The sequence below is a fragment of the Manihot esculenta genome, chromosome 8 (genome assembly GCF_001659605.2).
Source record: "Manihot esculenta cultivar AM560-2 chromosome 8, M.esculenta_v8, whole genome shotgun sequence".
Taxonomy (NCBI): Eukaryota; Viridiplantae; Streptophyta; class Magnoliopsida; order Malpighiales; family Euphorbiaceae; genus Manihot; species Manihot esculenta.
Window position 1 is genome coordinate 33,939,144 of NC_035168.2, and position 15,430 is coordinate 33,954,573.

Here is a 15,430-nt window from a genome sequence, read left to right on the forward strand (position 1 = left end):
TCTTCTTTGAGGAGGAGGGACTATTTCGTTGATGAAAAAAAATGATAAGAACGTTTTAATAGATATGAGAAAAGATAAGGATATTTTAATAGATTTCTGAAAATGTAGAGACTAACTTGTTAATAGTAGCAATATCCAATAACTAAATAAGGGACTGATTTTTTCTTCTTTTTTCTTCTTTTTCTTCTTCTTCTCCTACATCATCATTGATGACTGCTGGGCCTCATCCACCCTGGGTGAGGCCAGGCCAAGTGAATTAGCTGGTCCAAAACCCATAAAACCCCTTAGGCTGACCAACTCAGCATCTCAGGCCTCGATCCAGACACGCCGGGCTGGATGGGTCACTTGCGAGCCCGGATCCAGCAAGAAGAAGCCCAACCCGGTGATGTGACGTGAGGGAGAGGAGCTAGTCCAGTCACTTTGTAGCCCTGCCCGCACGCACGTCGGGGAAATTAAATGGCCGCCTAGCATAGAGAGGGGGTCTAACACGTCCGTACGTACGGGCCTGAGTGACATAGACAGGTAGCACAATAGCAGGGAGACCGGTAGATGTCACGAGCAGGTAAAAAGGAGAAGGGATCTTCTTTTTTGGGGGTCTGCTTCTTCCTCGGCTCCATATTTTTTTTATTTTTCTCTGCAACTCTGGCCTATCCATACTATACTAGTCTATGAACCTGACTTGAACGTCGGAGGGTCTCCACCGGGGCATCCCCGATAGACCCCTGACTATCTTTCCTTATTTTGCAGGTCCTTTCATCAAATCCAGCATTGAGGGATCCATATGATGGAGCAAGAACAAAACCAGATCTATCATGGAGTAAGAGGAAAATCAGATATATCAATTGGCGCCGTCTGTGGGGACGAAAGAGATTTTACCATCTCTAAAGTTCCTAAATTCACCCATTGAAATCCACATAAGGTATGAAAGTTTGTGCGAAAAGGAAGCTGGAGGCTTACAGTAACCCAGCTAAAAAGAAAAATTCATTATGTTCGAGAATATTTTGATAGTCTTTCAAGAAGTTTGTTTTAATGTTTATTGGATTTTATTACTACTAACTTTTTCTTTGAAACCCGGTGAAGTGAAACTTCATATCGAAATATTTATCTATGAGTATAAAATTTTAATCCTCTCTGTAAAAAGAAAAAAGAATGAGTGATGTATATATTTATTGAAATCGTGAGGTCAGCCGTGTATATGTTGTAAAGGTGAGATAGGTCAGCTATAAAGTCCCAGATTAGCAAGTTAGAGAGAAAATTAATAAATAAAAAATAGGCGAGGTCGGACTAGCATTTCAGATCGGATAGGGCACGATTCATGGCCATCCAACTTGGTTGCACAGCAGCGCCCCTCAAGTATCGGGGCAACATGGAGACAATAAGAAATGATCAAATGTCCAGGCTGACCGAGGTGGATGAACTCAGACTCTATATGTCGTCCAGCTTGAAGACGAGGTGAACTGAGATACCCCTGGTCGGCATGGTCGGCATTAGTCCGTCTGACCGGCGAAAGGGCGACTGATCAAGCACCACTAGTAGGACCACTAATGGTTTCGCTGGTCGGAGCATCGAAAGGATGCTTGATCAGAGCATCGAGGGATCTGCATGGTCAAGCCCGTAGGTCGGACACTCAAGAGCTGGATAGGTTGGTTGGGTTACCAGGTCGGCAAGCCTTCAACCTCTGATTGAATAAGCCAGCTCTAGCACCAGGACGCTTGATCGGAGCATCGAGGGATCTGCATGGTCAAGCCAGTAGGTCGGACAATCAAGAGCTCGATAGGTCGGTTAGGTTACCAGGTCGGCAAGCCTTCAACCTCAGATTGTACAGGCTGACAATGCCACCCGATTGGCAGATCTCAAGAGAGGGCTAAACAGGTTGGGTTCACAACAACCTTTTTGCTAAGGCACTAAAAAGAGAGAGAGAGAGAGAGAGAGAGAGAGAGAGAGAGAGAAATGGAAGAAAACTAAAACTAGCCAAACCCACCATCCCAACTTCTACACACAGAGAGAGAGCAAGCAAGAGCGAACAACAATATACCATTACCTGATTACCACATATATTGGACACAAAGAGAGAGAATCAGATGGAAAAGTGTACATTTAGAGAGATGGAGGGGAAATGAGCGTATGCCTTGTCGGCAAGGAGAACTTTTAGAGCAGGGTTTACAGGACTTTGGATTGTCACTTTGCCATTGGTCCGTACTTCTAATGGGTTGAATTCTGAGGGGCAATACCTCCCAGATCTAAAGAATGGCCTTCATGATGAACTTGGTCTTTTGAATAACTGGAAATCCACTGATCAGACACCATGTGGGTGGATTGGCGTGAACCCGCACTCACCCAATTTTCGAGAACCCGCACTCATTCGAGGCGGTGCTCGTCACACTTTGGACAATCATGCCAATTGATATTGAAATAAGGAACACATAAGATTGCCACATGTTTGTTACTTGTCATTAGCATAATCATTGTTAGAGAAATTTATAAGGCCTTAATCACTTATTTTAAATACCCATGGTATATATATGCTCCGGTCACTCAAACTGCATCTTGTTGTGTATGCTCATTATTTTGCTTTAGAATTCCGAGACTATCTTTGATTACTGCAATTGCTTTTGATTAATTATTATTGAATGCAAAGAATTTCATAGATTATTAAAGATATGCTTTGTATGTAAATAATAACGTTAAATTTAATTAAAGTATACTTACTTGAGTTTAGATATCTTGACAATTGCTTATATAACATTAAAATTCAAGTATTGTCATGAAAATTTTATTAATTAATGTTAGCATAGACATCCCTAAGAGAAAGATCATGTATTTTATAGACTGAAAAATCTTGGAGAAATTTACACATTCAAAATATTATTTATTGAATCTCTGAATTGCATGAGTTAATATTGTTAGTGAAAACTAATATTTGCATTCATCTTAAATATGAAGCTAAGTGCCATGTGCGGCATATTATTTATTGATGAACATTATTGAATTAACAACGAGCATTCTCATTATATATGCTCTGTGCAACCTCTTATTTTGCAAAAAAAATTCAGAAGAAAGAGTAAGGCCAATGAGCCTGAATCTTGCGCAAGACCTCAGTGAGGTAGGTGACCGGCCTCAAAAAATGACCCCTGGCACCACAAAACCGGCTGAGATGATGAAGCGACAGTAAGGCCAATGAGCCTGAATCCCATGCAAGGCTAGAGAGCCTGGCAGCGACAGTAAGGCCAATGAGCCTGAATCTTGCACAAGACCTCAGTGAGGTAGGTGACCGGCCTCAGAAAATGACTCCGGCACCACAAAACTGGCTGAGATGATGAAGCGACAGTAAGGCTGCACAAGACCTCAGTGAGGTAGGTGACCGGCCTCAAAAAATGACTCTGGCACCATAAAATCAGCTGAGATGATGAAGCGACAGTAAGGCCAATGAGCCTGAATCCTATGCAAGGCTAGAGAGCCTGGAAGCGATAATAAGGCCAAAGAGCCTGAATCTTGCGCAAGACCTCAGTGAGGTAGGTGATCGGGCTCAGAAAATGACCCTGGCACCACAAAACCGGCTGAGATGATGAAGCGACAGTAAGGCCAATGAGCCTAAATCCCATGCAAGGCTAGAGAGCCTGAAAGCGACAGTAAGACCAAAGAGCCTGAATCTTGCGCAATACCTTAGTGAGGTAGGTGATCGGGCTCAGAAAATGACCCTGGCACCACAAAACCGGCTGAGATGATGAAGCGACAATAAGGCCAAAGAGCCTGAATCTTGCACAAGACCTCAGTGAGGTAGGTGATCGGGCTTAGAAAATGACCCCGGTACCACAAAACTGGCTGAGATGATGAAGCGACAATAAGGCCAAAGAGCCTAAATCTTGCGCAAGACCTCAGTGAGGTAGGTGACCAGGCTCAGAAAATGACCCCGGCACCACAAAACCGGTTAAGATGATGAAGCGACAGTAATGCCAAAGAGCCTGAATCTTGAGCAACCCATTAGTGAGGTAGGTGACTGACCTCGGAAAAAGACTGCCCGCACCACAAAAACAAGCTGAGAGGACGAACTATTCTTTCGCCTTTTATCAAAAAATACCGTATGCTCACAGCAAACAGTGACATATGATAACAACGCACAAAAACAACACATAAGAACACAGTTCCAATCTCACATAAAAGATTGGGGCACTAGACCACAAATGAAAAGTTAAAATCCGACCTCCCAAAGGAGCTCGGGTCATAAGGTAAAGAGACTTTGATCTCACACAACAGCCAAAAGCGCCAAAGCGTCATGTTGACCTCAAGAGGGTGCTGGAATAAAAAATATGAATCTGACCTCTCAAAAGGGCTCGGATTATAGGCTAATAAGATCTCGATCTCGCAAAATAGCCAGCGTATAAAGAAATTAAACTAAAGTGCCCCAACGCCCGTATCATGTAGCAATGCGGCCTACTAAAAGCCAATACAAGGCTCACGGACCCAAAACGCCAAAGCGCCATGCCGATCTCAAGAAAATGAGCTCGATACTGGTAAAGTCAATAGGCAGACTAAATTAAGGCGAAGCGAATCCTAAGCAAAATACATACCGAGATAGAGAACCAAACAAAAGACCAAGGGCAATCATGAGAGGCACTGGCCTTGAGAATTGACCGCTGGCACTAAACCAGCTCGGCTAGCTAGAGAAAAGTCTAAGCAGCAAAGAGCCTGCAAAACGCTTGAGGGCAGATAGCCCGAAAAACACTCAAAGGTAAAAAACCCAAACAACCGAGACATACCCGATAACCAAATACTCAGATAAAGAATCAAGGGAACAGGAGTAATGTAAAAGGCTGAGTAAACCATTCTAAATGATCGGACAGGGCAGCAGAAAGCCTTGACTCATTGGATACAAAAGAATCGAACCCTAGTATGGTCAAGCCCAAAACAGATAGTCTAACCTCTTTGACCCGGGGTCGATCTCCCTAAAAGCCCAGAGGGGCCAGACATATCTCCATGCTGAGCCTTATGTCTGTACCAGCGAGACTATAAGCTTATAAAAGAAAAGTTAAAGCTGAACCAACAAGCAGACAGGCTGAAACATAACCTGTATAAGGCTAGACAAGAAAGCAAGAAATTAAGTCCGACTTCACAAAAGAGCTCGGGAGCTAGTGAAGAAAATGAAGTCTCGAACTCCCGAGCTCATAGCACAATTAGTATCACAGGCTATAGGCACAAAAGCCTAAGCAAAGAACAAAATTCAAGATCCCGAATGCTCAGTATAGATGGACTCACAACAAGTAAACAACCAAGCAGAATAAAGCTAAGTATGGAAGAAATAGCAGAGAGCCGAGCTCCCTATATGAAAAGGTCCACAAATGCGGAACACAAAAGGATAAACGAAAGTAAAAGGCCATGTTCCCAGCCTGGATAAGCTCGCAGTGAAAAAAAAAAACTTAAAAAAAATAATCTGAGTATAAATAAGACACAGGCCGAGGTGAAATATCATTCATCATTGAATACACATCTCTAGATCGCCATACATTTAAACATCAAAGTAAAGAGGCAAGAAAATAAAAAGGCAAGGAAAGGACATTTTGACAAGAGCCGTTCTAGGGCAGCGCGGTCATAATAGAGATTTACCCCCTCATCACTCATTGAATAACTGCTGAGGAGGTAAAGGGGCACTTGATGACCGCTGGGCCTCATCCACCCTGGGCGAGGCCAGGCCCAAGTGAATTAGCTGGTCCAAAACCCATAAAACCCCTTAGGCTGACCAACTCAGCATCTCAAGCCTCGATCCAGACACGCCGGGCCAGATGGGTCACCTGCGAGCCCGGATCCAGCAAGAAGAAGCCCAACCCGGTGATGTGATGTGAGGGAGAGGAGCTGGTCCAGTCACTTTGCAGCCATGCCCGCACGCGTGCCGGGAGAATTAAATGACCGCCTGGCATGGAGAGGGGGTCTGACACGTCCGTACGTACGGGCCTGAGTGACATAGACAAGTAGCACAATAGCAGGGAGGCCGGGAGATGTCACGAGCAAGTAAAAAGGAGAGGGGATCTTCTTTTGGGGGGGTTTGCTTCTTCCTCGGCTCCATATATTTTTTTATTTTTCTTTGCAACTCTGGCTTATCCATAATACACTAGTCCATGAACCTGACTTGAACATCGGAGGGTCTCCACCGGGGCATCCTCGGTAGACCCCTGATCATCTTTCCTTATTTTACAGGTCCTTTCATCAAATCCAGCATTGAGGGACCCATATGATGGAGAAAGAACAAAACCAGATCTATCATGGAGTAAGAGGAAAATCAGATATATCAATCATCATCATCTTCTTCTTCTTTTTCTTCTTCTTTTTTAAAGAGGAGGAGGAGGAGAGACTATTTCGTTGATGGAAAGAAACGATCAGGACGTTTTAATAGATATGAGAAAAGATAAGAACGTTTTAATAAATTTCTGAAAATGTAGGGATTGACTTATTAATAATGGTAATATTCAAGGACTAAATAAGAAATTTTATTTGAGAGCAAATTTGGATTTTAAAAATTTTCTCCCTCATTCTTTATCTATTTTTAATAAAAAAGAGGACGGAATGACTATTTCATTGACAAAGAGAAAAGATAAGGATATTTTAATAGATTTTTTAAAATGCAGGGACTGTCTTGTTAATAATGATAATATCCAGGACTAAATAGTAAATCTCCTTTAATTTTAATTAATAATAATTTATTTTCATTTAATTTTTTTCATTTAATATTTTTAAAATGACTCAATTTCTGTTAGATTTTTAATTATTTAGAATAGAAAATAAAAATTATTTAAAAATGAATTAAATAAAAAATTAAAACTTAATTAATTAATTATTTTAAGTAATAATTTTAAATAATTAAGACAATTCAAATGAAAATTAATTATTATCTAAATTTAAAAAATAATTGTAAAATATGTTCTAAAAAATATAAAAATATGAAGAAAGGTTAATCATTATTATAATAAGACTTATTGGCTCAAAAAGTCTCAATTTTCAACAATTTAATTTTGATTAAAAATAAAATATGACACATGACAGCTATATGAAATTATTTTATTGTATTTTTACCTAAAATCTATATAATCAACTACTTAACTCTAGTCTAATCCATATTTAACCGCAACCCAAATCTCTAATTAGCTTAAATTTCTAATTTAAAACCCTTAACTTATCGCAAATCGATATTCCAGAGGAAGAGAAACTTTGTCATTCCGCCATTGTCCATCTTTGCCATAGAGATGATGTCCATGTGTGATTCTTCATCAAGTGGGACTAATGTCGAGCAAGTTCTTTATCCTGTGCACCATATCCATGCCCAACTTCTAACTGCTTATACAAGAAAGGATCTTAGGCGAATGTTCTATTGTTGTCCATTAAGAAAAGTAATAGGCTTTGAATGCATGATTATTTTATGGGTTATATTGTTGTCCATTAAGAAGGGTAATAACCTTTCAATGCTTGAGATGCTTTTTTACTAAATATTTTCTCTTTTATTTCGCTTTGCTTTCTGTACATTGTGTTTATTATGAATAATTAAGATGTGTTCACATGATTTTATAGTTTCTTTCATCTATTGATGGGAAAATGTTGATTTTTGTACTAATGAAGATAGAATAAAATTAGTTTGTATGAAACTTTTAAGAGATGTATATAACTTCTTGAAAAAATGTGAATTTTGTAATATATTTAAGCTTAAAATTTCTAAGAGAACTGATGTGATATTACGTTGCAATAGAAATTGGGTAATTTACGATTTAGTCCCTGGGTATTACCATTATTAACAAGTCAGTCCCTGTATTTTTAGAAATCTATTAAAACGTCCTTATGTTTTTTCTCCGTCAACGAAATAGTCCTTCTGTCTATTTTTGCCGTTAAAAATATAGTAAAAGACTATATTACCCCCCATTATTTTTCTCCTTCTTCTCCTCCTTCCTTTTCTTCTTCATCAATTCTTCTTTTGCTTCTTCTGCTTCTTCTTCTTCTCCTTCTTCTTCTGCTTCTTCTCCTTCTTCTTCTGCTTCTTCTCCTTCTTCTTCTTTTGCTTCTTTTTCTTCTTTCTCTTCTTCTTCTTCTTCTCATTCTTCTTTTTCTTCTTTCTCTTCTTCTTCTTCTTCTCATTCTTCTTCTTCTTCTTTTCTTCTTCTTCTTCTTCTTCTTTTTCTTCTTCTTCTTCTTCTTTTTCTTCTTCTTCTTCTTCTTCTCCTTCTTCTTCTTTTTCCTCTTTCTCTTCTTCTTCTTCTTCTTCTTCTCCTCCTCCTCCTTCTTCTTCTTCTTCTCCTTCTTCTTCTTTTTCCTCTTTCTCTTCTTCTTCTTCTTCTTCTTCTTCTTCTCCTCCTCCTCCTTCTTCTTCTTCTTCTCCTTCTTCTTCTTCTTCTTCTTTCTCTTCTTCTTCTTCTTCTTCTTTTTCTTCTTCTTCTTTTTCGGAGGAGGAGGACGACGACGACGAAAGAAAAGACAGGGACTATTTCGTTGACAAAAAGAAACGATAAGGACGTTTTAATAGATCTGAGAAAAGATAGGGACTATTTGGTTGACATAAAAAAATGATAAGGACGTTTTAATAGATATGAAAAAAGATAAAAAATATTTTAATAGATTTTTGAAAATGTAAGGACTAACTTGTTAATAATTGTAATATACAAGGACTAAATAAATGGTTTTATTTGAGGGTAAAATTGGATTTTAAAAATTTTCTCTCTCCTCCTTTATCTAATTTTAACGGAAAATAGGACGGAAGGACTATTTCGTTGACGGAAATAAAACATAAGGACGTTTTAATAGGTTTCTAAAAATATAGGAACTGACTTGTTAATAATGGTAATACCCAGGGATTAAATCGTAAATTACCCATAGAAATTCACTCAGAAATGAATGAGAGATTATATATATTGGTATTATCTGCAGTGAAAATTTTAAAATTTTACTACATGCCTTCTAAAATAGTAAATGAATTTCAATTGTGTATTTTTAAAAGAGTTTTTTTAATATTAATAGAAGAAATTAGTTGAAAAGATTTATAAGAAAAGTGTTAGCTTGTATTTAAGAAGTTCAATATTGAGGAGTTTATATTTGTGTTAATATTACTGTTAAAAAAAAATTGTGGTGAATATGTAAAAAAATGGGAGATTTATAATTTAATTCCTGGGTATTGCCATTATTAACAAGTCAGTCCTTATATTTTTAGAAACCTATTAAAACATCCTTATGTTTTCTTTCCGTCAATGAAATAGTCATTCCGTCCTCTTTTCTGTTAAAATTAGATAAAGGAAGAGAGAAAATTTTTCAAATCCAATTTTACCCTCAAATAAAATCCTTTATTTAATCCTTAGATATTGTTATTATTAACAAGTTAGTCCTTATATTTTTAAAAATGTATTAAAACGTTTTTATCTTTTTCCATATCTATTAAAACGTCCTTATCATTTCTTTTCGTCAATAAAATAGTCCATATCTTTTCTCATATCTATTAAAACGTCCTTATCATTTTTTTCATCAACGAAATAGTCCTCCTCATCGTTTTTTTCCATCAACGAAATCATCCCTCCCTATATTTTTAAAAATCTATTAAAACGTCATTATCGTTTCTGTTTATCAACAAAATAGTCCATATCTTTTCTCACATCTATTAAAATGTCCTTATCGTTTCTTTTTATCAACAAAATAGTCCCTATATTTTCTTTTCTCCTCCTCCTCCTCAAAAGAAGAAAAAGAAGAAAAAGAAGGAGAAGAAGAAGAAGAGAAAGAAGGAAAAGAAGAAGAAGAGAAAAAAGGAAAAGAAGAAAAAAAAAAGAAGAAAAAGAAGAAAAAGAAGAAAAAGAAGAAAAAGAAGAAGAAGAAGAAGAAGGAGAAGAGAAAGAAGAAAAAGAAGAAAAAAAAGAAGAAAAAGAAGAAAAAGAAGAAGAAGAAGAAGAAGAAGAAGAAGAAGGAGAAGGAGAAGAAAAAGAAGAAAAAAAAAAAGAAAAAGAAGAAGAAGGAGAAGAAGGAGGAGAAGAAGAAGAAGTAGAAGCAGAAGAAGGAGGAAGAATTGATGAAGAAGAAAAGGAAGGAGGAGGAGGAGGAAGAGGAGAAAAATAATGGGGGGTAATTTAGTCTTTTACTATATTTTTAACGGCAAAAATAGACGGAATGACTATTTTATTGATGGAGAGAAAAGATAATGACGTTTTAATAGGTTTTTAAAAATACAGGGACTGACTTGTTAATAATGGCAATACTCAGGTACTAAATTATAAATCTCCCTAAAAAATTTATGGTTAATATGTTTTTGCATCAGGCTATAAATTGCAATTTATTCCTTTGATTAGATGATAGGATCAAATCTAATTCAAGAGAAAAAGCTTTGTTTGATGTATATTTTAACAAAATAGAAATTTTAGATATAAAGGAAAGATAAAATCAAGTTTCTTCAAACAATTCAGAAGCTGCAATGTGATAAATATACGACAATTGCTTTTGAGAATGATTATGTCTACAACGTGGAACAAAAATTATGAGTAACAAAAGAAAATTTATTGATAAAAAAATACACGATCCGTGAGCTAAGGGAAGATAAAATCAAGCTTCTTCAAACAATTCAGAAGTTACAATGTGATAAATATATGACAATTGCTTTTGAGGACGATTATGTATACAATGTGGAACAAAAATTATAAGTAACAAAAGCAAAGTTATTGATAAAAAAACAAACGATCCATGAGTTAAGGGAAGATAAAATCAAGCTTTTTCAAACAATTCAAAAGTTGTAATATGATAAATATGCCAAAGAGTCGTGTAATATAATAGTTAGATTTATTTGTGTAATTTCTCTATACTTGTTACTTCTTGGTATTTATAATGATAAATGTACTTGCAAGATACGAGTATTTCAAGATGTATCTTCCCTAAATTTTCAATGAAAGTGTTGCAAGGTTGTCTGAATTGTAAAATTTTTATTTTTGACTAATTAAATGGTAATTTGATACTTACAATTATGTTATCAAATTTGGTAGATGACCTATATTTAAATAGAGTGTCAAAACTAAAATATCATACTCTTGACAGGTAAAATTCAAGGATTGTTTCAGGTTAGAGGTTCTTTTGTAACCTAAGCATTCCTTGAATTTATTGACCATTAGTATCAAACCCAATGACAGAGGACTAATATAGAAAAATAATGATGTATACCTTCTATCACTAGCATTCATATTTTATAATTTTTTCATACTTTAATTTTTTGAAGACATGAACTGATCTAAAAACAAAATGACAGAGGATCCTATTGAATCTTGTTTTTAAAAATAGAATAATCGAAAACAATACGAAATGGATTCCAACCCTTAAGAAAGCAACCTGTTTTAATATTGAATCCAACTTTTAAACAACAAATTGTATACCGACAAATAATAATCCTATTCTCAAGTATATAATAACAGTTATTTGTTCAAAAATAAGAGACAAATAACATTAAATTGCTGCAAAATAGTAGATAAATTCACTTTGCATACTAAAATAGTTTTTGTTTTAGTAAGTACACAAATTATTGGCTATATGTTAATAATATCCAACCACAAAATACTAAAATAAAGTGGTAAAATGTAACTGCAACTAAACCATAATAGACCAAAAATAAATTAGTTGTACATTAACAGGCAAATAACAAAAGATAATATGAAATAGTTGTGTACTCTAGTACTAAGGTCTTTTAACAGGCAAATTATTTATCTACACTGATGAAATATGGATGTTTTATTGAAATGCATTTTGGAAATATGGTGATTGTGATCTAATGGCTGGGGAAGAATGGCTTGCATTACTACTTTTCACTCTTCTAGCTGCAGTAGCAACTGATGCTGATTTATTAATAAAAGTAACAAATGACTCCTCTAGTATCTATACACAATACATAAACAGCCATTAATTATTGTCAAATCAATATAACAAACAATACCTCAAAGAGATATTAAATGTATAATAAATATTGTCACTGGTCTTTGAAATAAATATTCCATATCCTTGTCTTATAACTCTTCTGTCCATTGCATTTTGTCTTCTAATCTGATCTAGAGATGCATTGCTTATATTGGTCTTAGAAATAGGTATTGTACCTTATCTTTTTTTTTTTGTTCAATAAACTTGTCTTTGGTCTTTCTATCTTACCCTATAAATAAGTGTACAAATAGATTATCAAAGTTTTAAAATTGTTAATAAAAAAATGTATATAATTGATATATCTTCTGATCTTATATGGCTTTTCTACAAGTGGCTTATCTTTATCAGAACATCCTTTCCTATTATGTCCTGATTTTAAGCAATATTGACAAATCATCACCACTCCCTTCTTACTTACCTTGCCGAAACTTGTCTTTGGTTCTTCATATGCATCATTCTTCCTATTTCTCTTAGGTCTTCTAGGCATTTTTTTATGGTGAAGATGTTTAATTGGATGACCTTCTATATTTGGCTACATTTATGATCTATTCAATAGGTTTATAACATGATTGTATACCTCATTGTATTGTGTCTTACTATAATAAGGGTCTATATAATCCATAATTTCATGTTTCATGAAGTGAATACATGAAATCTCATGTATACATGGGATGCCACTCAAGTCCCATTATCTGCATGAGCATGACTTGTTCTGCATACTGACAACAAAAACACTCTCCCCATTTGCAACTTGAAATTTGTTCCCTACTCTGACAGTCTATAATTTGGTGTCCAACTTAGAATTTTCAATTTGTTTCCTTATTATTGGATAGATTGCATCTTCAACTTTGGCAATAGTATATAATTTTATGTACATTTTCTCCATAAGACAACTTCTAATATTCTTAAGCATTGAAATTATAGGCATTTTCCTAGCCTTTTATATATATATATATGAATTAAAAATCTCTACAAGATTGGAGGTCACCACATCACATTTAGGCTAGCAATTAATGAATGCTTTGCAAGAAAACTCTTGATTCTGATTCATAAAATCTTCATATGCTTTCACACTTAACTCTTTCATTGCATTTATGTGCTTCTTAAAGGCAGCCTCATAAGTTGTATAAGCAGCATTCCAGAACAACTTCTTGAATTCCTCTCCCTTATGCATCTTTTTCCAATTTGCATATATATGTCTTACACAATTACGATGCTCTGCATATGGTACTAAATCTTTTATTGTATTAGCCAATCCATGTAAATCAAATTTGCAAACATGAATCACCAAATTTGAAACTGTCAAAATTACATACAAATAAATCATTATTGATAGTGATTTACCTTCTGCTGATCAGATACTAGTATTAAATCAAGCCCACCAATGATATTGAGATCTTCAAATAATCTGGTCAGACACCATCTCCAACTATCTTTATTTTCTCCTTCTACAACACACAAAGAGATAGGAACATTTAACTATTTTCATCTCTAGCAACTCCACATAATAGTGCTTTACCCATACTAGTATTTAAAAAACATTCATCTAGACATATACAAGGTCTACATCTTACCAGATAACCCTTTCTCAAGCTTATAAACCTAATATAAAATCTCTTGAACACTGGACCATGATTAGCACCAGTAGCTTCTGTTTGAAGTTCAAATTTCCCTTCACCATCTACCTTTTTAAGTTTAGCAATGTAAGAATCCAATTTTGCATAAACACCATCAAAATTCCCTCTTAAAATGGCCAAAAATTTTGTCCTTGCCTTGTAACAAAATCATTTATTAATTATTAATGCATACTTTTCTTGCATATCGGTTATCATCTCATTGATACTATAATTTGGGTTTCTTTTAAACCTATGCAATAGTTTTTGAGCTAGCCAATGTGAAGTTGTAAGCCTGTTTGTTAGTATTCTAGAACAATAATTACTTCTTCATTATAAATGTCCTTTTCCCTTTTTGCTAAGATGCATATATCACCCATGGACATGAACCCTTGCATCTTGCTTCCATTTTTAATTTTTTCATCTTGCTCCATCTAATGTTATAGCCATTAGTAATGGCATATTTAGTAACACAGTCTTTAAATTGCTTACCACTATCAAATATTATCCCTACTTTAAAAGTCAAATTATTGTGATTGCAACTAGGTTATAGACTAATCTCTTTTTCTTTTGCTTTCTCATGGGATCAATGTTGTTCTCATCACTGCTATATGGTGTATCAAATCCATCATCCTCCTCTGAATTAGATTGTTCACTATCATTCTCAATCATTTTGTTATCTGTCTCAATCGTGATTCAAACTTTTCACATAAGCCTTTATCAAATGTTCTCTTATTTTGCATTGCATGAAGAAATTCTTCATCATCTGTTTCATAATCTCCAACTTAACTTTCTTCTATTGAACTATCTTACTCATATTCCTCTATTAATACATACTCACCATCATTCGAGGAATCATCACTGTTATTATCAAATGGAGCATCATTTATCTGAACCTCTATTGCTGCTTCTTGGAATTGTGACTCACTTGCTTGTATAGTAATTGGCACATCAACAACGCTAACTTTCCCAACATCATTAGTATTATTCTTATTAAGACATCTTCTACTGCTAGACCCATAATGCTTTTCACATAATAATTTATCTCCCTCTTCACTATTTGCAGTTGTAGGCTTGCATTCAATGAATAGTTTCAAAAACTCAAATTCAGTACCCTTCAACCACATTTGTTTTACTTCAACATCATTTTTCACCAAAGACTGAAACTCCCAGTCACCCCTAGGCTTATAGTATCTTATTTTTGTCACTTCACAATAGTATAATTCCATACATTTACTCATAATATTAGTAAAAATCAAATTCTCATATTTTGTCCAACTATTTGGTATACAAATACCCCCTGAATACTTGGCATACTTCCTTTCATTTAACTTTTCTTTCACATGAACTTTAATAGGAAAACTGTTACAAATTTCAAATATATAATATAATATTTTAAAATAACCTAATTAGTCTATCAAAATACAAATAAAAGGTTCAATTAACAAAAACCAAATGAGTCATATTAGAAGCCTTAATTATAAATACCAATACTGTGCAAATTAGTAATCCAATTACAAATTTATGTCAAGTATTGTAAATAATACATAAATACAATAAAAAATACACAATGCAGTACACTATAACAATAAAAATATGCATCTCACACATTTTCTTGAAGCTATCAATATAATAACATTTCATAAAAATGCAAATCAATTTTTTTTGAAAGTTGGTCGAATCTTACCTTGTATGCTTTTCCTTCAAATATTCATTTTAACTTCTTCGCTTGCCAGCCATTTTGGAGGACAACGCTCGTGGGTTTGCAGAACTCGCTCCTCTTTCTATATGGACAATGCTTACTGCTAACGAGGAAGAATGAGTCCTCTATAATGTTTGCAGAACTTGCTTTGTCTCTCTCTGTGGACCATGCTTACTGCCAACAAGGAATAATGGATCCTCTGAAATGTCGTTTT